The following is a 26,173-nucleotide window of genomic DNA, read 5'->3' on the forward strand; positions in this document are numbered from 1 at the left end:
TCCTTTTGTCCTGGTCGCTTTCTCTTTGAGTGTCGTCATTTATTTTTTTCTTTTTTAGTTCTTTTAGTTTTTACCTTTTTTAGTTTTTTTTTAGTTTTTTAGATGAAAATTTTTTTTAGTTTTTTCCTTTTTTTCTTTTTAGTTTTTTATTGGTTTTTACCTTTATGTTAGCTTATTTTTCAGTTTTTTCCTTTTTTTTTAGTTTTTTTTTATTTTTTATTTTTTTTAGTTTTTTACCTTTTTTTAGTTTTTTTAGTTTTTTTAGTTTTTTTAGTTTTTTAGCTTTTTTACTTTTTTTATTAGTTTTTAGTTTTTTTGTAGTTTTTGCCTTTTTTTAGTTTTTCAGTTTTTTTTTAGTTTTTTATTGGTTTTTACCTTTATTTTAGCTTATTTTTCAGTTTTTTCCTTTTTTTAGTTTTTTTTAGTTTTTAGTTTTTTTTAGTTTTTTACCTTTTTTTAGTTTTTTTTAGTTTTTTTAGTTTTTAGCTTTTTTATTTTTTTTATTAGTTTTTAGTTTTTTTTGTAGTTTTTGCCTTTTTTTTAGTTTTTTTAGTTTTTTAGCTTTTTTATTAGTTTTTAGTTTTTTTTTGTAGTTTTTGCCTTTTTTTAGTTTTTTTAGTTTTTTAGCTTTTTTATTTTTTTTATTAGTTTTTAGTTTTTTTTGTAGTTTTTGCCTTTTTTTAGTTTTTTCAGTTTTGACGTCACCTGATCCAGTTTTTTCAGGTGACGTCACCTGATCCACGATCCACAGATCCACAGACAACTTATTTTTATATATATAGATAGTTTTTTTTTTTTACTTATGTCCTGGTCGTCATTTATACTCCCTGTGTCCCGGTGCTTTGTTGATTGCTAATCGAACATTCCTTTTGTCCTGGTCACTTTCTCTTTGAGTTTCGTCATTTATTTTTTTCTTTTTTAGTTCTTTTAGTTTTTACCTTTTTTAGTTTTTTTTAGTTTTTTAGATGAAAATTTTTTTTAGTTTTTTCCTTTTTTTCTTTTTAGTTTTTTATTGGTTTTTACCTTTATTTTAGCTTATTTTTCAGTTTTTTCCTTTTTTTTTAGTTTTTTTTAGTTTTTAGTTTTTTTCATTTTTTACCTTTTTTTTAGTTTTTTTAGTTTTTTTAGTTTTTTAGCTTTTTTATTTTTTTTATTAGTTTTTAGTTTTTTTTGTAGTTTTTGCCTTTTTTTAGTTTTTTTAGTTTTTTAGCTTTTTTATTAGTTTTTAGTTTTTTTTTGTAGTTTTTGCCTTTTTTTAGTTTTTTTAGTTTTTTAGCTTTTTTATTTTTTTTATTAGTTTTTAGCTTTTTTTGTAGTTTTTGCCTTTTTTAGTTTTTTTCAGTTTTGACGTCACCTGATCCAGTTTTTTCAGGTGACGTCACCTGATCCACACATCCACAGACAGACAACTTATTTTTATATATATAGATATATATATATATATATATATATATATATACACATATATATATATATACATATAGATATATATATATATATATATTTACTTATTTAAATGTCTGGTAAACCCAACTCTTCTCATTTTCATAAATGATTTCATTGTGATTGGAATATGTTTAATACATAAATTGCTAGAGAACGTTCAACTAAATTTCGTTAAACGTCGATTAAGAGGCATAACCAGAATTTCCATTTTGAGCATATGCGAGTCATTTGGGGGGAGAAGCAGAACTAAGGATTTCTCTGATGTTGCAATGCATTCTAAGTTTACTGAGCACAACATTTCCAAGGGGCTTCTAGAAGAGCCCCCCCCCCGGATAGCGAGACAAGATAGCTGAGCATAAATTTGGAAAAAATAAAGAACACGAATGGTTTTTCTGAACTTGCATTTTTTTTTTGTAGCACAAAAGAAATTTTTAAATTGAGTGCCAGCTTCTTTGTTAAATGTGCCTCTGTTTATCTATTCAAGAACAATAAAAGCAAGATTTTCAAAACTTCATTCCTGGTTCTCGGGTCTAACGCATAGAAGTCTGTAGATATTTTGCAGCGGAAAAGCCAGTAAAAACTTTTCATAGAGGAGGAAAAGACTTGAAGAGTCCTCTTTAGAGAGCTGCCAGATATTACTTAAATCTATATATATAAAAATAAGTTGTCTGTGTGTGGATCTGTGGATGGATCAGGTGACGTCATGTTTGTTCGCATATGACGTCTGAATTATTTCACACTAATACAAAAGAAGAAAAAAACTAAAAAAGGTAAAAACTACAAAAAAAAATAAAAAGAAAAAAAACTAAAAAAGCTAAAAAACTAAAAAAAACTAAAAAAAGGTAAAAATCTAATAACTAAAAAAAAATGAAAAAAATAAAAAAAGGCAAAAACTACAAAAAAAATAAAAACTAATAAAAAAACTAAAAAAGCTAAAAAACTAAAAAAACTAAAAAAAACTAAAAAAAGGTAAAAAACTAAAAAAAACTAAAATCTAAAAAAGAAAAAAACTAAAAAAAAGGAAAAAACTGAAAAATAAAAGAGAAAAAGAAAACTAAAAAAATATGAATAAATATATATAAAAATAAGTTGTTTGTGGGTTATGTCTGTCTGTCTGTCTGTCGAGTGACGTCGTGTTTGTCCGCATATGACGTCTGAATTATTTCACACTAATACAAAAGAAGAAAAAAAACTAAAAAAGGTAAAAACTACAAAAAAAACTAAAAAGAAAAAAAAACTAAAAAAGCTAAAAAACTAAAAAAAAACTAAAAAAAGGTAAAAAACTAAAAACTAAAAAAAACTGAAAAAACTAAAAAAAGGCAAAAACTAAAAAAAAACTAAAAACTAATAAAAAAACTAAAAAAGCTAAAAAACTAAAAAAACTAAAAAAAACTAAAAAAAGGTAAAAAACAAAAAAAAACTAAAAACTAAAAAAGAAAAAACTAAAAAAAAGGAAAAAACTGAAAAATAAGAGAAAAAGAAAACTAAAAAAATATTAATAAATATAAAAATATAAATATAAATATAATATAAATTAGCAATCAACAAAGCACCGAGACACAAATGACGACCGGGACACAGGGAGTATAAATGACGAGCAGGACATAAGTAAAAAAAAAAACTAAAAAAACTAAAAAAATGGTAAAAACTACAAAAAAACTAAAAACTAATAAAAAAACTAAAAAATCTAAAAATCTAAATAAACTAAAAAAGAAAAAAAAGAAAAAAGGAAAAAAATAAAGGAGAAAAACAAAACTAAAAAAACGAATGTATATACAGACCGGGACACCGGGATACAAATGACGACCGGGACACAGGGAATATAAATGACGACCGGGACACAGGGACACAACTACAATGGGGACGCCGGGGGGCACAGGGGGATATAAATGACGACCGGGACACCGGGACACAAGGAATATAAATGACGCCCGGGACACTCAAAGAGAAATCACAGACTGGAACACCGGGACACAAATGACGACCGGGACACAGGGAATATAAATGACGACCGGGACACAGGGACATAACTACAAAGGGGACGCCGGGGTGCACAGGGGGATATATAAATGACGATGGCGACTCAGGGAATGGTCGATTAGCAATCACCATCAACAAAGCTCAAGGGCAATCATTAGAATCATGAGGTATAGATCTGAATACGGATTGTTATCCCATGGACCATTATATGTTGCATGTTCAAGAGTCGGTAAACCTGACAATCTATTTATATGCACAGACAATGGGACAACAAAGAATGTTGTATATTCGCAAGTTTTACGTAGTTAAAAACATATATATATATATATATATATATATATATATATATATATATATATATATATATATATATATATATATATATATATATATATATATATATCTATATTCACAGGTGGGACATAGGGACACAACTACAATGGCGCGTAACTAATATGGCGCGTAACGACTTACGCGCGCGGGGGGGCTTGGGGGGGGCGCGAAGCGCCCCCACCAACTAGGTGTTGGGGTGGCGCGAAGCGCCACCCCAACAGCTAGTATTGAATATAATTGTATGTTGTAAAGCTTTAATCTTTCAAAGGGATATGGAAAATATCCGCTCTGGTCCCCCTTGTAAATGCCCCCTGTAGTTCCCCTGGGTACCCTTAAACAAAACCCTGCCGGATTTAGAGCTCACGTGGAAAGACTTAGTAATTAATATAAAACTAAAATATTTGTTAAATTGAGAATGAAAATACATACAAGCCACCTGAAATGGCATAGGCCTACTATTTGAGCTTGCTCCAGTCCTCTTTTTTACATTGCAAAGAGCTAAAAATTTGCCATCAAGATCGGGCTTCGGATAATAGTCCTTTAATAAAAGGCAGTTTTTGCCAGCGGGAATCCGATCAAGAATCAAAAAGTTATTCACATCTACGAAGTGGTTTCAATTCGAAGCATGACTGTGACTTTGCCTTTTAGCCAATCTTGTCTATCAAGCTGCCCGCTGAAACAGATGAAGACTTACAAACAACAAATCTGGTTTCCATTAGTAATGACGTAATGGAAGAAAAACAACATTAAAAATGCAAAAATAATCAGCAATTCCCTCCCAAAAATTGCGGTTTAGATTTAATGCAGCTAACGCTGTTGGATCAAGATGCTATTATTTGCCAATTCAAAGGAGGGCCCAATGTTGCAGACATAATGTCAGAAATGTGCTATCTTTGACGTTCAAAAGACAGATTGAAATGAGCAGCAGAAAAAAGAATGCTTTGAGAGTTCTATATGATCATCTAGACAGCTACTTTTTAACTTTTTGTTGATTGGAATTCAAAGAGACTATTTGCAAGAAAGTTGCAGCAAAGAGAAAAAGAGCATGGGGTTGAACTGAATTGGGGTTTGGTTATAGGGGAAAGGGTTGAGTACTGTTTCAGTACTTCAATGCTTTTCCCACAGTGGCCCACAGTATATGCTGCTTACTTGCAGTTAAAAAAACTTGTTTTTTATTTAATTTCTGAACATTTTTGAATTAATGCATGTTTTGATTTTGGCTCACCACACATGAATAATTAAAACAAAATTTGCATTTTTTTTTTTTGCTAAATGGCTTTCTCGTAGTTTTGATCGGATGATTTTGATAAAAAAAAGGGTGGGGGAGGGGGCCTAGCTGCCATCCAATTTTTGGTTACTTAAAAATACAAATAGATTTTTTTGTACGAACGTTTTTGTTAGTAATAAACATACGTACATTACGAATTAACTTACATAACGAACTCTCTATTTGTGTATTTTTATTACGTATATGAGGGGTTTGCCCCCTCGTCAATACCTCACTCTTTACATTAATGCTTAAATTTTATCCCAAATCCTTAAGAATGAACCCTGAATCACAAAGACCGTAGAATAAATAGTTGAAATTACTAAAAATACTTTAGAGTAAAGAGCAAGGCATTGTGGATGAGACGAACCCCTCACATACGTAATATTTTATGTTCGTTTTAAGTTTTAATGCAACTCATTACTTCCAGGTGAAAATTTTTTTTTATTCATTTTCTCATTGTTTTTTTTTTTTAATAATGCTAAAAAATCCTAGGCCCCCTTTATGGAATTCTCTTCCCTCTAGGTAAATCCCTCCATGGAAAGATCCTCCCAAATAACCCCCTGTCCCGACACACTCCCACCCTAACGCGAAAAGTCCCCCCGGCTCAATAGTATACGAAATTCTAAAAAACGCAATTTTGATACTAATAGATACATCAAAAGAATCAAATCTTTATGCTGATTTTAAATATACAAGTTTCATCAAATTTATTTTTACCCATCAAAAGTTACGAGCCTGAAAAAATTTGCTTTATTTTGGAAAATATGGGGAAACATCCCCTAAAAGTCGCACGAAAATCACAATATCGCATTAAGCGTATCTTAGAACCCAACTGTAGAAGTGTCAAGCTCCTGTCTACGAAAATGTGGAATTTCGTATTTTTTTGCCAGAAGACCAATCACGGGTGGGTGTTTATTTTATAGTTTTCCCCAGGGGGGATCGTATCGACCCAGTGGCCCTAGAATGTCGCAAGAGGGCTCATTTTAACGGAAATTAAAACTTGTAGTGCCCTTTGGAGGGCACTAAAATTAAAGGGCACCAAGGCCCCCTCCAACGCTCATTTGTCCCAAAGTAAACGGATCAAAGTTTTGAGATATCCATTTTGTTCAACATGGTTGAAAAACCTAATAACTGTGTCTTTCGGGACGATTTACTCCCTCACAGTCCCCGGTGGAGGGGCTCCAAGTTACAGACTTTGACCAGTGTTTACATATAATAATGGTTATTGGGAAGTGTATAGACATTTTCAGGCGATTTTTTTGTTTGGGGGGTGGGTTGAGGGGAGAGGGTTACGTGGGAGGATCTTTCCACGGAGTAATTTGTCAAGTGGGAACAGAATTTGCATAAAGGAGGCGCAGCATTTTCTAGCATTATTTAAAACAAAAACAGTGAAAAAATAAATATGAAAAAGTTTTTTTTTCAACTGAAAGTAAGGAGCAGCATTAAAACTTAAAACGAACGTAAATTATTACGCATATGAGGGTTTTATCCCCCCCTAAATACTTTGCTCTTCACGCTAAAATATCTTTAGTAATTTCAACTATTTATTCTACGGCCTTTGTCATTCAGGGGTCATTCTTAAAGAATTGGGACACAATTTTGAGCTTTAGCGTAAAGAGCGAGGTATTATAGAGGGGGCAAACCTCCTCATATACGTAATAAAAATAAAAATTTACTAATATTTTAGTTCGTTACGTAAGTTAATTCGTAGGTTAGGTATGTTTTTTTACTAATAAAAACGTTCGTAATTAAGAGTTCTAGTGGCCTTTTCAAGTAACTAAAAGACTGGAGGGCAACTAGGCCTCCTCCCACACCCCTTTTTCTCAAAGTCGTCCGATCAAAACTAAGAGAAAGCCATTTAACCAAAAAAAAAGATTAATATGCAATTTTATTTTAATTATTCATGTGCGGAGAGCCAAAACCAAAACATGCATTAATTCAAAAACGTTCAGAAATTAAATAAAAAAACAAGTTTTTTTTTTAACTGAAAGTAAGGAGCGAAATTAAAACTTAAGACGAACAGAAATTACTCCGTATATGAGAGGGGCCGTTCCCTCCTTCGCTCTTTACACTAAAGTTTTTACTGTTTTGAAAAGTAGAGTTGAGAGAAAGAGTCAAAATTTAGCGTAAAGAGCGGGGCGTTGAGAAGGGAACGGCCCCTTCATATACGGAGTAATTTCTATTCGTTTTAAATTTTAATGTCACTCCTTACTTTCAGTTAAAAATTACTTATTTTATTTAATATATCCAAAATCAACATTAAAATGTGGTTCTTTTGATGTAACTATTGGTATCAAAATTCAGTTTTTTAGAGTTTCGGTTACGATTGAGCCGGGTCGTTCCTTTCTACAGTTTGTTACCACGAACAGTTAGAAAATCAAGAGTTAAGCAGATTTGTGTTCTATCCCGTTTATATGGATCATTTTGATGGACGAATCAACTGGGGAGAAAAAACTCTCCTTAACTTAGATTATGCTGATGGTTTAAGCATCCTAGATGAAAGTTTGAGCAAAATGAATGAACTTTTAGAGGTTTTGCAAGTTCAGGGTGCTAGAATAGGTTTGAAAATTAATGTTAAGAAGACTAAGTCACTAAGACTAGGAATGAGTGAAGATGAAAAGGTGGCGTGGGGTAACGAGAAGATTGATCAGGTGGATAGCTTCATTTACCCTGATAGTGTTATTAGTAAAGTCAGTGGGAGCAGTGAAGATGTTAAAAGTAGAATAGCCAAGGCTCAGGTTTTTCTTCTCAGAATTAAAAAAAGTTTGGGAGAATAGGAAGATAAGTCTCCAAACCAAGATTAGAATACTGGAAGGTACAGTGATTGGTTTTTGGCCTTCAAAGCTAGATTAAATATATTGAATTAAAAAATCTTATTTGATTTTCTTAATTTGAGTTTTAATGTTTTACTTTTAACAAACTACTTCGATAATGCGTAACTTTTTATACTCAATTGAGTCTAAAGACATTAAATATTTTGCTGTTTGATAACCAAGTTCAAAACTGTTGACATTGTTAAGAAATATCCGTCAAACGCTTCGGCATCTCTCAACAGAACTGAATGCTGGGAGTTAATATCTTAGGTTTTGTAAGTACACTATTGTTTTGTGTATTTTTTTTTTTTTTGTAATTTACTTTCGTCATTTTTATATACTTTTACTTTAATTAACATACTTTTTCTATTGCCACTAGAAAAATGTTGTCTCTAAGCTTCATTAAGTGAAAAAAAGTTTTTTTCAAATGAAAGTAAGGAACAACATTAAAAATTATAACGAACAGAAATTATTACGTATATGAAAGCAGTTGCCCCCTTCCTCAACACCTCTTCGCGCTTGTGCTTCAGGAAACATTTGTAAAGAATTGGGACAAAATTTAAACTTTAGCTTATAGAGTGAGGTGTTGAGGAGGGAGCAACACGCCTCATATACGTAATAATTTGTTTCGTTTTAAGTTTTAATGTTGCTCCTTACTTTCAGTTGAAAAAACTTGTTTTTCTTAAGTTTAAGTTGTAATCGTTTTTTAAATAACGTGAGGATACCTGGCTCCACCTTCACGGAAAAATCTCCCTCCCCAAAGAAATATCCTCTGGGTAATTCAATCCTGGTGATAATTTACCCCGGAAAATTACCCTTATCATCTCCACGCCTAAAATTGAATCGGTAAAGAGACAGCAAGACATATAAAGAAGTTTTGGATAGGAATTCTGGCAAATTCACGCAGTGTAAAACTTCTCTTGAAAAGTTCATCCCCTGAAAATTTCCCTCCGCATGGAAAATTCTCCCCGTGCAAAATCCTCCCATCAGAAAATTCGTCTTCCCCTCCCCACCCTAAAAATGTATAAATACTTCCCAGTAACAAATAAAACAATGAGTAAATTTTATAACTTAAAACCTTTCACCAGGGGCTATAGGGGGCTATTTTATCTTTAAAGGCATAGCTATTGGGCTTTTCAACTATTCTGAAGAAAACAGCTATCTCGAATTTTGACCAGACGATTTCGGAGAAAAGTGGCGTGGGAGGGGGCCCAGTTGCCCTCCAATTTTTTGGTCACTTGAAAAGGGCACTAGTACATTTCATTTCCGTTAGAATGAGCCCTCTCTCGACGTTTTAGAACCACTGGGTCGATACAATCATCACTGAAAAAAAAAACAAAAAAAAAACAAAGAAACAAATAAAACACCCATGTGTGATCTTTCTTCTGCCAAAATTTACAAAAATTCCACATTTTACAGATATGAGTTTGAAACCTCTACAGTAGAGTTCTTTGATACGCTGAATCTGATGATGCGATTTTCATTCAAATTCTATGACTTCAAGTGGGTTTTTTCTTCTTTTTTGGAAAATCTGACAAATTTTCTCAGGCTCGTAGCTTTTGATGGGTAAGACTAAACTTAATGAAACTTAATGAAGCCAATTCTTTTGATATATCAAATAGTGGTATCAAATTAATGATTCTTTTGAGATTAATTAATTTAAATTAAGTATCTATTGGTATCAAACTTTCATTTTTTAAGTTTCGATTACTATTGAGCCGGGTCGCTCCTTGCACTTCGTTACCACGAACTGTTTGATTACCTATCAAAATCCGAACAGAGATCATAGAAATATTGATCGTTTTTTCTGTGTTACCAAAAGTATAGTATCCATAAAACTTTATAGTTTCATGATATGTAATTAAACAAATAAAATAAGGCTTTTCAGATAGAGTAAGAAGCAAGTTTAGAACTTAAAACGAATATAAATTATTCTGTATATAAGGGGACTGCCACCTTTTATTAAACAAAACATTCTGTTAAAACACCTTGCTTATTAAACAAAAGTTTTTTAGTGCTTTGAAAAATCTTATCTTTCCAATTGCAAATTTTCTTAAGAAATTCGATAAAAGCCAAACTTCACAGTAAAGAGTTAGGAGCTAAGGAGGAGACAGCCCCCTTCATATAAAGAAAAATCTGTTCAAATCATTTGAAAAGCTTTTTTTATTTGATTTCTGATTGTTTTCCAAATCATACCCAGGCCTAACCAAAATATAATTAACGGTACCGGTCCCTTAAATCCCTGATTAATTGCTTTTAAAATGTGTAAATCAGTAATTGTACGTTGATTAGAACCGTCCTACGTTCAAATTTGCAACACCAATTTCGAATAAAATTTGAATATACTGAAAAAATTTGGCCATGAATAGTAATTTTGGTAAAAATTCCTTGTTAATATTACTACTAAAGAATTTCGGTCGTATGAAAAGGAGTACTATTGTTATTATGGATGGAAATTCTATGAAACTTTTGATCCTCTGCATAACTGAAGCCATCACAACCTCTACAAGAGGATTTTCTTATGGATAAATACATTACATACATTACTTTAAATACATTAAAGTACTTCATACAAAGAGAAAAAGAAAATAACACCATTTAAAATTGCTGAAAACTAAGTTACTAGCAGTATTTGCCATCCCAAAGAAGTTTCCTGGCGGAGCTGATGATGACCTGCTTTGCCTTTTCCACCTCTTTGCTGGTAGATATGGGAATGTAACATTTAACTGAAATCTCATCAAGACTAAGCAGTTTGTCCATTAAAATGTTCTTTTTAGAAACCTAACCCACCCTTAACCTAAGCAATTACTCGCCCCCTCTCATTATAGCTTATACACATTTACAATCACCAAACATAGCCTAGTTTCATTTCAAATAAAGAGAATCAACTTGGTTGAATCCAGTTCTGCCACTGTGTGGCATTACTTCTTTTGCAACTGGGATACTTTTAAATCAATTAGCTCTTCATAATTTTAAATTGATTACAAATTCGTCCTCTCTGGGCTAAAACCGTAGTTCGGTGCCCTAAAATGGCAGAAAACAAGTCTTTCCCCTGACCTAATCCGTATGGTCACTCATAAAAGAGTTTTAAACTTATGTTTAAATGAGCTCCCTCTCAATTATCTTCGACCTTCGCTTCGATACAGTCACCCCTGGGAAAAAAACAAACAAAAACAAATAAACATGCATCGATGATGTTTCTTCTGAAAAAAAGCGAAAATCCACACTTTGAAGATTGGAGCTTGGAACCTCTATGGTAGGTTTCTCTGATATGATCAAATTTAAAAAAAACAAGTTTTAACAGTAAGTAAGGAGCGACATTACAGCTTTAAACGAACAAAAATTATTCAGTATATTAAAAGGGTTGGCACCTCCTCAACCCATCGCTCTTTGCGCTTAAGTTTTTATTGTTTTAAAAAGTAGAGTTGTGAGAAAGAGCTAAACCTTAGCATATTAAAAAGAAAAACTAAAAAAAAACTTGAAGAAAGAAAAAAACTGAAAAAAAAGAAGAACCTAAAAAAAAGAAAAAACAAAAAAAGAAAAGAAAAGAAAAAAAACTAAAAAAGAAACAAACTAAAATATGACGTCAAAAAACATAAGAAATTAAAAAAATACAAAAAAATAAATAAGTAAAAAAACTAATAAAAGATAAAAATCTACAAATGACGTCATATTCGCAACAAGAAGCCAGGCTTGCGGCTATTAGGGGTATTAATAAAGAAGGCGTGTCGCTGTACTACAAAAGCGATGTGTGTATAAATATCCTACAATGTCACCAAAAAGGGAACTCCAGGAGGAAACACCAGAGCAGCGCAAAACCAGGCTTGCGGCTCAAAGAGAAAGGGCCAGATTAGGAATGTCCAATTTACGTCATCAATTCGATCCAAAAATGGTATAGCGTTGCCAGAACCCGGAACACAAGGGAAAATGAGAATCCATATATAAAAGCCTGCCGCGTGCCATGCTGGGGCCCAGCGGTGAAGCCACCAGGGCCCAGCACTGTCTGCGGTTAGAACACAAGGGACAATGATAATCCATATATAGAAGCCTGCCGCGTGTCATGCTGGGTCCCAACACTGCCTGCTGGGTCAATCAAGCACTGCCTGCGGTTAGAAACACAAGGGATAATGAGAATCTATATATAAAAGCCTGCCAAGTGCCATGCTGGGGCCCGGTGGCGCAGCCGCCGGGACCCAGCTAGTATATATATATTACATAATAAGGAAAAACAAAAAAAAACTAAAAAAAGAAAACTAAGAAAGACAAAAACTAAGGAAAAAAAACGAAAAAAACTAAAAAAGAAAAAACTAAAAAAGAAAAAAACTAAAAAGAAAAAAAAACAAAAAAAGGAAAATCTAAAAGAAACAAAAAATAAAAAAATAAAAAAGAAAAATAAATAAAAAAGAACAACCAAAATAAAAGACAGACAAAAACCAAAGAAAAAGAAAAAAAGAAAAAAGGAAAAAACCAAGAAAAAACTAAAAGAAAAGAAAGAAATAATTAAAAAACCTAAATTAGGTAAAAAACTAAACGAACTAAAACAAAAAAAGAAAAAAACCATTAAAAAAAGAAGAAACCAAAAAAAAAAGAAAAAAGAAACAAACTAAAATATGACGTCAAAAAATTAAAAAATAAAAAAACCAAGAAAAAGGAAAAAAACTAATAAAAGATAAAAAATCTATAAATGACGTCTTGTTCGAACGCGAAGCCAGGCTTGTGGCTAATAGATATATTAAAAAAGTAAGGCGTGTCGCTGTATTGCAAAAGCGATGCGTGTTTAATTATCCTACAATGTCACCAAAAAGGGAACACCAGGAGGAAACACCAGAGCAACGCAAAACCAGGCTTGCGGCTCAAAGAGAAAGAGCCAGATTAGAAATGTCCAATTTACGTCATCAGTTTGATCCAAAAATGATATAGCGTTGCCAGGACCTGGAACACAAGGGACAATGAGAATCCATATATAGAAGTCAAGCTGGGGCCCGGCAGTGAAGCCGCCGGGGCCTAGTACTGTCTGCGGTTAGAACACAAGGGACAAAGAGAATCCATATATAGAAGACTGCTGCGTGTCAGGCTGGGGCCCGGCGGTGAAGGCGCCGGGACCCATCTAGTATATCTATATTTTACATAATCATCAAAATTTGATTCTTTCATATGTTCATTGTTATTAAGACTCTGTTTCTTCAGAGGTGCCATTTGGGGGGGAGGGCAAATGTCCACCCCAGATTTTCCAGGGGGCCCAAGCTTCCACCAAAAAGGGTTCTTTGCCGGCCATAATAATAACACTATTTGCTATAAACCATTGTAAACTTTGAAAGCAGGTTAGATACATAATATAATTCTCAACTTCTGTCAAATGCCCGTTTCCAAGATGATTATATTAATATTATAAATTCTGAATATTTGCAGTAATTCCTCTAGGTTGATAGACTAAAATAGGTCAGTTCCTGGCCTATCATTTCTTGATGGAATCGTTCTTTGTTATCTTCCAATTGCACTACATAGAAGCAATTACGCGAGTGACGAAATCGCTGTCTCAGCAACTCCATGCCGTCGCTGTCGACTTGGCTATTTCTCAATCGCGCACCCTGATTCAGGCCACAAGAAGCAAACTCACCGACCGGCGTTCAGATGCTTCATTTGTATCGCTTTTCAAGAAGGCTAAAGAGTTTGCAACAGAACTCGAAATTGATGTACCTGCTGTGAATGGACCCGCGACTAGACCGTCCTCTGTTGGTCAGAAAGGACGACCTTGAAAAATTCAAAAGATCACCAAGCATCGGAAATAATTTGTGACAACTTTGACGCTAGGAAAGAATTTCATCGAATCTGGTAATTGGACTATTACTTTGGTGGATGAAATGAAGGAAGAATACTTCAAAACTTTTGACCGTCTACTAGCTGAATTTGACAGAAGGTTCACAGATAAATTGCCAGTGCTGAGTACGCTCGAAGCCTTGGATCCAAGCTCAACCAATTTTATGGACACAGAGCTGCTCAAGCTTTTCTCTTCTCTTTATGGCGAGCTGGATATCGACAGCATTCTTCTCGAATCTCAAGTTGGTATTGCCAAGCGTTTCTTGCTCAGTGAGGAGAAAAAGCCGGAAAAATTCCTAGACATTGTCGACCATCTTCAGGCATTACCAGTGGCTTACTCAGAAGTAATTAAAGTACTTCGTATTGCTGCCACACTTCCTGAGACAACTGCGAGCAATAAGCGTTTGTTTTCTAGCCTAGAAATAGCGAAAAATTACCTGCGGTCTATAACAGGAGATGATCGTCTCAATCTCCTCCTTTTGATATTTGCAGAGAAGGATTTAGTAAAAAATTTGGACTACAACCAGCTTGTTGACGATTTTGCAAAGATTTGATCTGGAAGATTTCTGCTGAAAAGACACTGAGATTTTGGTTACAACCCTCAGCATAACAATGAAGATCAAAACGTCAGGTTCCTGTCGACACCCATTCTTATCCCCCTGCATTTTCAGCCCAACAATTAATAAACCCTTCCCGATTACATACTCCCCCGCCTTACCCCTTGTTATCTCCTCCTCCTCTCCGTATACAGAAGTCCTATTTCCTTCCCCCTTACAGTATGCTGCCCCATACCCTCCCTACTCCGCCGCAAACCAGCAATTTCTTGACGGACATGAATCACTATTCCCACCCAGCCCCCCTTTCCCAGCACCTTACGAAACCCCAGCCCATTCGTTTTATCCCTCGTGCCTACCCTGTAAACGTGACTCAGGTCTGAGACTTTTTGCGTCCAATAATTGTCATATAATAAGTCCTCGTGCTTCGTCCATATCCTTGCCTGTCCCCCCACATCCAAATCCCCAAAGCAAATCCTTCTCTTACCCCTCTTCTCCAAAGCATAATAAAATTAAATTAAAACCCCACCCCCCAAGAAATTCTTAAACCCATCAAGTTTCCCTGTCGCGATTCCCCAATCGGTTTGTTTTTCCTAAACTTTTAGTTACTAATGCTGAAAGTCTTAATTTTGAAAAGCTTACTGAACTCGAGGTGGTTTCAGAATCACATTTGATAGATATTATAGCTGTTACTGAAGTTCAATCCCATGACCCAGGGTCCCTACACCTGACAAATTATTCAGAGTTTATTAAACTCCGTCCTTCAGACCACCCACTCGGGAAAAAAGGTGGCGGAGTTCTGTTTTTTACTAAGAGTCACCTTTACCCAAAGGTTATTCAAGTCCCTAATTTATCCGAGTATGATGAAATCCTCTGGCTAAGTGTTAGACCAAAAGTACTCCCTCGTCCATTTAGTATTATTGCAATAGCTGTTTTCTATTATTCCCCAAATCAAAATATCGAGTCAAGACGTAATTTTGTCCAGCAATTACAGGCAAGTGCTGATTTTGTTATTTCTAAGTACCCCAATGCTGGCCTTTTTTTAGTTGGCGATGCCAACGACCTTAAAATGGATTCCTTTTGTGCTTCACTTAAAGTAAATCAAATTGTTAAAACACCGACGACTCGGGGAAATACCTCTCTTGATGTTATTTTAACTAATATGTATAATTTTTACAGCCCTCCCTCAACTTTGCCCCCATTAGGTGGGAGTTATCATTTTTCCATTCTTTTGTCCCCCTCCTCAACTTTTAAGCATACTTTCTCAAAGACTTATAGCACTTACCGCCCCCTTCAAAATTCTGGTCTTCTTTCTTTTGGTATGTGGCTGAGTACTGAAGATTGGTCCGACATTTATAGTTTACAAAACCTTGATGAGAAAACAGCCACGTTTCATAAAAAGCTAATTGATAAATATAAAATTTGTTTCCCAGAAAAAAGGTTTAAAAGGTGCTCAAGTGACAAACCCTTTATTAATCAAACAATAAAAACACTAATTAGAACCAAATTGAAGCTGTTTAAGAATGGTAAACTCGATCAAGCCAATATATTAAGAAAATCAATTAAAAGAGAAATTCGTAAATTGGCACGATCATACTACAAAAATAAGATCGAAGAATTGTTCACCAAAAAACTGGTATTCCGAGGTTAAAAATCTATGTGGCAGAAGTCTTGACCAGCTTAATTTCAACTTACCAGAGCCCCCTGATGTTACTGCAAATAATCTAAATAAATTTCTCGCTTCCATTGTCCAGAGCCTTCCAGCATTGCCAATCCAATTATCAACAGGAGCCCCATCCCCCTTTTTCCCGACTGTTTCCCCGTCTGAGATTGAAAGAAGAATTGATAAACTAAGAAAGACAAGTGTTTGTCCTTTGGATATCCCGTTTCCCCTTATTAGAGCCTTCGGTGACTTCCTGTCTAAGCCCTTGTCTGTCCTGTTTAACGAAATTACTCAGTCTGGGCAAATTCCAACAATTTGGAAACAGGGTTTTATTACCCCTTTGAAAAAGAAAAATGGAAAGCCTGGCTTTGATGGTGTTCGGCCTATTACGCTTACTCCTATTTTTTCAAAATTGTATGAAGGATTCCTTGCAGATTTGCTAAAGGAAAAAATCCTACCTCTTACTGACCTGAAACAATTTGGAAACCTAAAATCAACTTCTACTTCCCACTACCTCGTTTCTCTTATTGACCACATCGGGAAAATCCTCGAAAAACCTAATTCCTGGCTAAACTTAATTTCTACTGACCTTCAGAAAGCCTTTGACCTTGTTAACCACAATATTTTAATTGAGAAACTAGAAAGCGAGTTCAATATCGATCCCTTACTGGTAAAATTGGTTGCCTCATTTTTAACAAATAGATCACAGGTGGTTAAATACCAGAACCATTACTCAAATCCTCTCCCTATCCACTATGGCATACCCCAAGGAACTCTCCTAGGCCCCCTCCTTTTTTCAGTCATGGTTAACAGCCTTGCGAAGGAAGTTCCTGACCGTTGGAAATTTGTTGATGACCTAATGATTGTTGAAAGTTGCTTCAGAAATTTAATAAGCGACCCCGTGAGTATTCTCAATGAAATTGGAAGTGAGGCTTTGGACCTAGATATGACCGTAAACCCCTCTAAGTCCATGATAATGCCGATTTGTTTCCTCAAATCCTCACCCTGTTTTCTTAATCCTATCCCTCCTGAAATTTATGCATCCTCGGTTAAATTACTTGGAGTCACAATTTCGTCAAATTTAAAGTGGGATATCCACGTTAAAGATATCATCCATAAAGCTAATGCGTCTATCGCCCTCCTTAAGCTCCTAAATAAATATAGCGTCCCCCCTTCTCACTCCTTAAGGTTGCACACGTCATTTGTCCGTCCGCATCTTGAATATGCTTGTCCAGTTTGGCACCCTGGCATCTCCCGTGAAGAATCAGACAAAATTGAGTCAATACAAAAAAGAGCCTTGCGATAATTTTCAAAGAAGGCAAGGTGCCTTACTCTCTGCTCCTAAAAAAAGCTAGTTTGGAAACCCTTGAGCGAAGGAGGTCGTCGTTGTGCCTCCGTTTTTCAAAAAATGCAATAACGAACCCTCGGACGGCAAGTATTTTCCCCAAACGTCACTCACCATCCAGATTACGACAACCTCGAGCTGTTTCTGAGCCCATCCCAGTTTTGTCCCCCATTCGTTGCGTTACCTCCAGATATAAAAAAACCTTTGTCCCCTTCATCACAGAAAAAATAAATAAATAGCCAACTAGTTTCGCCTCCCCCCGTTTTTTTTTTTTCTCTTTCATGTGAGGTGCTTTAGGTCGTTGTTCGTTTGATTCGTTTGTTCCCACCGATTGTTTATATGTTCTCTTTTAAACCTTTTCAACACTAATTTATCTCACTCTTTTAGTTTTGTTTTTCGACTTACCTTTTCAACTTTCTGACATATTGCCGTTTAATTTTTTCTTTTTTTTGAGAAATGAATGGCTTTGCCTTTCTGATTTAGTTGTTTTTGACATTGTTTAACCAGTTTTTTAGTTGTTGTGCTATTTTTATGATGTGTTTTTATTTTTATGGTTTTATGACTCTGGAATGCAAATTCCGGAATGCGTCCCTCGGGGCTTGTGATAGTTATTTTTTGAAATTAAATATCTTATCTTATCTAAGAACATTAATCCCTCATATAGTTGAAATTTTAAATTAATACCCCCCCCCCCCCCTTTCTTTTTTTTTCTCACTCCACTCTTATCTTATAGTTTGAGTGTTTATTTTGCAATTGCAAACTTTGTAATTCTTGCTAGCTACATTTTTGTTTAAATTTGTTTTCCCTGTTTTAACTTTACGAGTTTTTATCGTTTGACTTTTTATTGATTGCAATTTATGATGTTGTACTGACGCTGAAGTGCGAATTCGGCCCTTTTGGGCTTGTGATAGTCGCTTTGTTGAAATAAATATTATCTTATCTTATCTTACTTTCACCGACGCATTGTTTACTTAAATAAGAAAGTTTCTCGCTGAGGAATGCCAGCCTGTAGTCTGGTTGAATTTTCCACTTTCAGTTTAATCACTTAACCTCGCTGATTGTATTCTTCGTTGTTATAATTAATCTTAGAAGTCAGTGTGGCTAAGTTCCACATTTGGTTACAGTACATTTCCAAGCAACACACGGATGCTGAAAATGCTATTTTACTTAGAATATTCGATCAATGTGCTGCCAAAACCCGGATTTTTCTTACGCGACACAAAGTGAATCAGGGGGGGGGAGGCAGACGGAGTTCAGGCCCACCCCAAGATTTGGCCCAAATGGCGTCTCTGTGTTTCTTTTAGTTACGGTCACTTATGAGGTTTCTGGTTATTTCTTATCTTATAAATGTTTGGCTGCAACTTAGAAATTTTCAAAGGAGAAATCACTCAATTCTTGCACGAGTACGTTCCTAACAATATCGTATGATTGTTACTTAAAATTGCCCTTTCTAAGTTTAAGAAAGTTTGTTGCAAAAAAAAATTAATTTTAGATAAGATGAAAGGAAATTCCTCGCGATAGCAGGGATCGAACCTGAACGCCTTCAAACTAGCGGCAGAGTCATATCCACTTCACTATCCCGAGGTACATAGTTATAGGATTAATTTGAATATTAATTTGTGTAATCAATTATAACAGCTGATGTCATTTAAAATAACAATTTATTGACAGCAGTGTATTTTACAATCAAGATAATAAGTTTATCATCAAGTTTTTACCAAAATAAAGAAGTTTTAGCAAATAATTAATTAAAGGTAAGCCAATTGGAAAAAATTCCATAAACCTTTGTTATTATCGTAAGCTTGTATTGACTGAAGTCCTTCAATAAGGAGTTTTTCTGAGAATCGACGTTTAACCCTACCTCCCACGCCCTTGGAAAATATCCCTGTGGAAAATATTTGGTTCTTGTCTGAAACAGAACATATTCAAGAATTACACTAAGATCTGACAAAAACCGGTTTGACTCTCTGGAATTGGTTGTGATTCGCTTATTTTGAGAGTGATGATGTAAATAAATTTTAATCAAATTTTTAATGTTTAGGGATGGTTAGGGGCTAGGTAAAATTGCTAGGTAAAATTGCTAGGTAAACTTTAGCGTAAGGAGCGGGGACTTGACGAGGGAAAACCTGCTGAGGGAACACTGTTGAGGATAAAAGACACCTTTAGTGGTGAACTACATAAGTGGTGAAACAGAAAGCATATAACATTTTTCAATTTTGCCATTAATTAAGTATATATATATATATATATATATATATATATATATATATATATATATATATATATATATATATATATATATATATATATATATATATATATATATAGAACATTTTTCAATTTTGCCATTAATTAGGTTCACATTTTTACTTGATGATATGATTTTAAAGGTATTAGTAGTGGAATAATATCAATGCAGAACTTGTTATCAAGTGTAATATATCCAAGTTTTTCTTTTTTTTTTCCTATGTTAAAAACGAGCGTGGATTAAATTTAAAAAGGTGTCTGTACAAATTAAAGAGGAAAAATTTTACACTTAAAAAGAGCAACATTTTTAAAGCACTTTTTAAATTATACTTTTTTCCATATTCTTAGGGGGGGGGCCAAGTGTCCCCTTTCACCACAGCTGGAAGCATACATCTAGAATTCTGGATTAACAAAGTAAATAAGCAAATTTTTAGTGAGCATGAATGACTAAATTACGATTGCTGAGTGTAGAGATTTTTTTATTTTTGAACCTAACTAACTACTTTTATATTCGCTAAGAAATTATTACTTCTTTGTTGAATGTACAGGAATTTTGGTACTTGAATATTTTTTTTGAACTTTTAATAATAACGAAATAGAAATAGAAGGTATGTTTTCTATACCTTTCTTAGGTAGAAACAGATACACCAATCGGGATGTGGGGTAGGCTATCTTCCGCCTAGAATTTTGATGATACGTTTTTCGTATCTCTTTTTTAATAACATAACAAATTATCCTTCTCGATTTTGGAAATGCTCTTATTTTGTATCTACATTAAAAAAATTTAAAATCTTTGTCCCTTCCATTTTGTGTTTTGGTGCCATTGTTCTGCTTAAAATGAGATTTTTTTTTTCCAAGGAGACAATATCACACTCAGCAACAGTTACATCCTGGATGTTCTTATGGATTTTCCCAGGATACCGTATATGTCCATGTAATTTTTCTGTTTCTGACTTTTTTATTAATTTATGATAAAAATAAGCTCTTGCGTAATGTCCAAATCCGAAAAATAAGCTTTGACCATTTTCCCCTAAATTTGCTGAAATTCTGAAGAAAATACCCTTTTTTAGAAACGGTGCAAGCCGACTGAACATTTCGTTGTCGAGTAGAGAACGAATGCTCAAATAAATGAAAAAAAAAGTTTTCAACAAACATTCAAATCTGGTGATTCAAACAGGTGAGTGTCCTAAGAGGCAGAAAACCAGCTTCTTGTTATCATACCATAAAAAGAGGAAAATTGAGGATAGTTCTAAAGGTGAGAGAGAGAGAGAGAGAGAGAGAGAGAGAGAGAGAAAGAAAAGAGTGTGATAGAGCAAGGGGCTTACATTTAGATTATTATAGATTGAACAAACTTTAACATAAATTAAACAAAAAAAAAGTTTTTTTAAATGAAAGTAAGGAGCGACATTAAAACTTAAAACGAACAAAAATTACTCCGTAATATACTCCGTAATATGAAAGGGGCTTTTCCTCCTCAACGCCCCGCTCTTTACGCTAAAGTTTGACTCTTTCTCTTAACTCTACATTTTAAAACAGTAAAAAAACTTTAGCGTAAAGAGCGGGGCGTTGATGAAGAAAAGCCCCTTTCATATACGGAGTAATTTTCGTTCGTTTTAAGTTTTAATGTCGCTCCTTACTTTCATTTAAAAAAACTCGTTTTTCTTTGTTTAATTTCTGGACATTTTTTAATTAATGTATTTTTTTATCTTGGCTCTCCACGCATAAATAATTAAAACAAATTTTGCATATTAATTTTTTTGGGGCTAAATGGCTTTTTCATAGTTTTAATCGGAAGATTTTGAAAAAAAAGGAGCGAGAGAGGAGGCCTAGTTGCCCTCCAATTTTTGGATTACTTAAAAAGGCAACTATAACTTTTAATTTTCTACGAACGTTTTCATAAGTAAAAAATATACGTAACTTACAAATTAACTTACGTAGCGAACTTCTATATTCATATGTTTTTATTGCGTATATGAGGGGGCTCACCCTCGTCGATACCTCGCTCTTTACACTAAAGCTTAAATGTTGTCCCAGTTCCTTAAGAATGACCCCTGAATCACAAATTTCGTAGAGTAAATAATTGAAATTACTAAAAGTACTTTAGCGTAAAGAGCGAGGTATTACGAGGAGGTAAACCTCTCACATGCGTAATAATTTCTGTTAGTTTTAAGTTTTAATGCTGCTCCTCACTTTCAGTAGAAAAAACTTTTCATATTTATTTTTCATTGTTTTTTTTTTTTCAAATAGTGCTAGAAAATCCTGCGCCCCTTCCATTGAAAGTCTCTTCCCCAATAAAACGTTCCTACATTAAATGATCCTCCCACGTACCCCCCCTTTCAACTCTCCCCCCAAACCAAAAAAATCCCCCTGCAAACGTCTGTACAATTCCCAGTAACCATTACTATATGTAAACACAGGTCAAAGTTTGCAACTTGCAGCCCCTCCCACGGTGACTGCGGGGAGTAAGTCGTCCCCAAAGACATAGTTATTAGGCTATTCGACTATGGTGAATAAAATGGCTATCTCAGAATTTTGATCCGGTGACTTTGGGGAAAAAATTAGCGTGGGAGGGGGCTTAGGTGCCCTCCAATTTTTTGGTCACTTAAAAGGGCACTAGAACTTTTAATTTCCGTTAGAATGAGCCTTTTTGCGACATTCTAGGACCACTGAGTCGATACGATCACCCATGGAAAAAAAAAAAAAAAAAAAAAAAAAAAAAAAAAAAAAAAAAAAAAAAAAAAAAAAAAAAAACACGCATCCGTGATTTGTCTTCTGGCAAAAATGCTAAATTCCACAATTTTTGTAGATAGGGGCTTGAAACTTCTACAGTAAGGTTCTCTGATACGCTGAATCTGATGGTATGATTTGGTGTCGTTAAGATCGTATGACTTTTAGGGGGTATTTCCCCCTTTTTTTTTAAATGAGGCAAATCTTCTCAGGCTCTTAACTTTTGACGGGTAAGACTAATCTTGATGAAACTTATATATTTAAAATCAGCATTAAAATGCAATTCTTTTGATGTAACTATTGGCATCAAAATTCCATTTTTTAGAGTTTTGGTTACAATTGAGCCGGGTCGCTCCTTACTACAGTTTGTTACCACGAACTGTTTGATATCTAACAAAGGGATTTTCAATAAGATTGCTTGCTTTTCTGGGGGTGTTTGACCATTTTTTCAAAAATCAGGCAAATTTTCTCAGATTTTTGGTTTTGGGTGGGTAGCCTAACAATAAACTGGAAGAATTTTTTATATTTAGAATTAGCTAAAAAAGCCAGTACTGCCGGTGTAGCAATTGTCAAGAGAATTCTATTTTTAGTCTTCGTGAATATTGGCACAAGCCACTTTTGACTTCCAGTTTTTTTTTATCACAAGCTATTAGATAAGAATCTCTTATGACGAATTTTTTTTCGAACCTGTTCATTATATTTAGTTGAATAGGACAATAAAACAAAGAGGATTAATTTGAAAACTGGGTAGTAAGTTTAAATTTAGTTTTTCTTTCGCTATTCTATTTTTTTGCACCAAGTGACATATAGCGATCGCAATTTCTGTCGGTCTGTCGGTCCAGGTTTTGCTAGTTTGGGCACTTCTAGATAAGCTGGGACGATGAAATTTGGTAGGCGTATCATGAACCAGACAAAATTAAATTAGAAATAGTCTCTTCCCCGATTAAACCATCTGGGGGGGGGGGGGGGTCGCGCGAACAAGATAGTTGAGAAGAACTTTACTGCCGATAAAACAAATGATTGTTCTTCTTAAGTATGGCTTGTGGTCTAGGGAAATGGTTCTCGATTCAGTTGCAAGAGGTCTCAGGCTCGAACCTCGGACCACCCCAATTTTTACATGAAGAAGATCCGAAACTAGATACGTGATCAATATAGCGATCGCTAAAAGTTGGCAGGCTTATCAGGGACCCAACGAGATTCAATTTGAAATAGCCACTTTTCCGATTTGACCATCTGGGGGGGGGGAGTAGTGGAAGGACAGTTAATTCGGAAAAATTAGAAAAAAGAAGGAATTTTTAACGTACGAATGGGTTATCGGATCTTAATGAAATTTGATATTTAGAAGGACCTCATATCTCAGAGCTCTTATTTTAAATCCCGACCAGAGCTGGTGATATTGGGAGGAGTTGCAGGGGGAAACCGGAAATTTTGGAAAACGCTTAGAGTGGAGAGATCGTAATGAAACTTGGTGGGAAGAAGCTCTTGGCTCTTCCGACCTTGTCGCAAGGGCCGTATAAGTACTTGGTTTTTGTTAATGTCTGAATATATAAGGGATTTAAGTTCGAGGGGGGGGGGAATTCTCCTGTTTTGAAAGAGGTACATTTTACATGGCCGTTATAAAATCAAAACGTGGTATTTATGCAGGCAGGATGGATTTTGTGTATCTCTACTCTAACCTATTCTAAGGTGTAAAAAATTGCATTAAGACGAGTCTACATCTGTTATAATCTATGGAAGTAATAAATCTTTCTGTAATTTTGGTTTGAGTTTGGTTTTCCTTTATGATTAAATGCATAATAATTAAATATGTTATTGATAAAATAAATTGATCCCTGAACCAGGAATCCTTGCAATTTGTTTCATTTTGCATGCAATTTAATTGCTCTTTTTATTTGAGAGTTTTTTCCTTAAAATATCTTTAAAAAGACTTATTCTTAAAGAAAAATTTCCTGAAATATATTCTCTGTCAGTCCAACCACCATTGATTTTTTAGAGTTTGGCCCCCCTGGAAAATTTTTTGCCGGTGCCCTTGCTTACAACTGCTCTAAAGCTCTTTTACAAAGATGTATGAGAGTCGTTTAATAGCCCATCACCCACCCCCATCAATAGTCATCAATAATCAACAACCAAAAAATCGTCAATAATCAATAATCAACAAATCATCAATAACCAACAATTAACAAATCATCAATATCAACGGTTGGCTATATGTGAAAACAAATATTCAGAATCAACAAAAAGAGGACAGCCTGCTTGGAAAAAACTGTTCCTGTCTGTTACTCGAACTGCTTGCATAAAATAAATAAATGTCTATAGTCATTATTATTTTCTTTTACAGTATATGGTCATTTTTTGTATATTCTACATTTTTTGTGTGTATTTCATTGTTTTTACTCCACATTTTAATACTTTTATTGTGATTTTGTGGGTAAGAAATAAATTATTATTAATATTGAATGTGAACCATCATCTTCCAAAATAGAATTTACAAGCAAAGTGTATATGCACCCTTTCTAATTTTAATTTTGACGATATTTTAAGACTTGGCACGTACAAGTTCGATTTTGTCGAGTTGTGAAATGCTTGCCTCGATACAACGAACATTGGTTTTTTAAAACTTGTATACGTTTAAATATCTTGTTTTTGTTTAGACTTCTATTCTTTAGACATTTATATTGCTAATATTGCTCAGTCAACATGTGTTTTTGGCACATGATTGGGGAAGTTGGTACAAAAATTTGTATGGCTGGAGTAAACCTTCTAAGCGAATGAACATTAAAATATTTTATTTAATAGACTTAGTCAACTCCCAAATTTCGGTTACATAATGAGAGATAGAGAGATGGAGAGACAGAGAGAGAGAGAGAGAGAGAGAGAGAGAGAGAGAGAGAGAGAGAGAGAGGAGCAGGAGGAGAGAGAGAAAGGTAGGGATAAAGATAGAAAGAGAGAGAAAGGGAGAGAGAAAAATCAAGAGAGGGGTAGGGAGGGACAAAAACATCAACAAAGTAATGAAAGGGGCATAAGTTAGGGGGCTAAAGTTAAGTATAGCAAATTACTCGAGATATCCCATTGCAAAAAAAAGAAAAACTATTTCCTCTTTTTTGCTACATATTTATTTAAAGTTTTATCAAAATGTCGTAATCTATTGGTATTGTCGAATAGTGCATTCTTGGAACATAAAGTTGTATTTTATTATACAAAATTTATCCACGCGTAAAAAAAAAGAATTTTTAAATGTGATACAAAGTGGAAGAAAACAAAATATTTGTCTTCATAAAGATTTTTTTTCATAGGGTGACTTATTCAGCTATTCAGAGCCTTCTAAATTAATGTGAAATTTTGTGCCGGCTATCTAAGGACTTCCTTGGCTCTGATCCTTTTTGTTGTGTCAGTTTTTTTTTCATTAAAGCGGTAGTTCACCAGATTTCAGCAAATATAGGGAATTTAGTTCCATCAGAAACAGTTTTTTTTTTAAAGAATCAATCATTTAAAGGAGCAACAGGGAGCTGCGGACAGTTTGATGACGGTTTCTGGATCATCTTTTGGTCTGATTCCGAATTCATACTAGGTCAAGTTATCACAGGAACACAGCAAATGATACATCTAGATTATAAGCCTGAAATTAGCGCAAAACCACAGTAATTAATAATTTTACAGCTATGCGGTAAGTTCCAAGGTAATGTCAGTCAAATTGTTCATTTTTTGAAAGCTTATGGATTAAGTCGTTCATTAATATTTTTTAGTAGCATAATAAATTAGAAAAGAAAATTAGAAAAGGCCAATTTTCTCAAAATATTAGATTTTGTTTGTAACAAAGTGGTTTTTTTTCGCAAACAATGTTCACTGTAATTATTTTCATTAGCTTAACTGAAATATTTGAGTTTCAACTACTTGAGCATCCGTAAATTTGTATAAAACGTAAGTTTGAACCCAGTTCTCCAGCCCTAAAGGGGCTCAAAACTGCAACCACAATTGTTG

General features: G+C 34.2%; 1 long non-coding RNA gene across 1 annotated transcript; it reads left to right on the forward strand.

Annotated features, from left to right (window-relative positions):
• Positions 1-19,483: 19,483 nt before the first annotated feature.
• On the forward strand, positions 19,484-25,617 carry LOC136042961 (uncharacterized). Its single transcript, XR_010621515.1, has 2 exons — positions 19,484-20,645; positions 25,489-25,617. It is a non-coding gene; the product is annotated as an uncharacterized LOC136042961 (long non-coding RNA).
• Positions 25,618-26,173: the final 556 nt, after the last annotated feature.

This window comes from Artemia franciscana, unplaced genomic scaffold (assembly GCF_032884065.1).
Source record: "Artemia franciscana unplaced genomic scaffold, ASM3288406v1 Scaffold_2552, whole genome shotgun sequence".
NCBI classification, from domain to species: Eukaryota; Metazoa; Arthropoda; class Branchiopoda; order Anostraca; family Artemiidae; genus Artemia; species Artemia franciscana.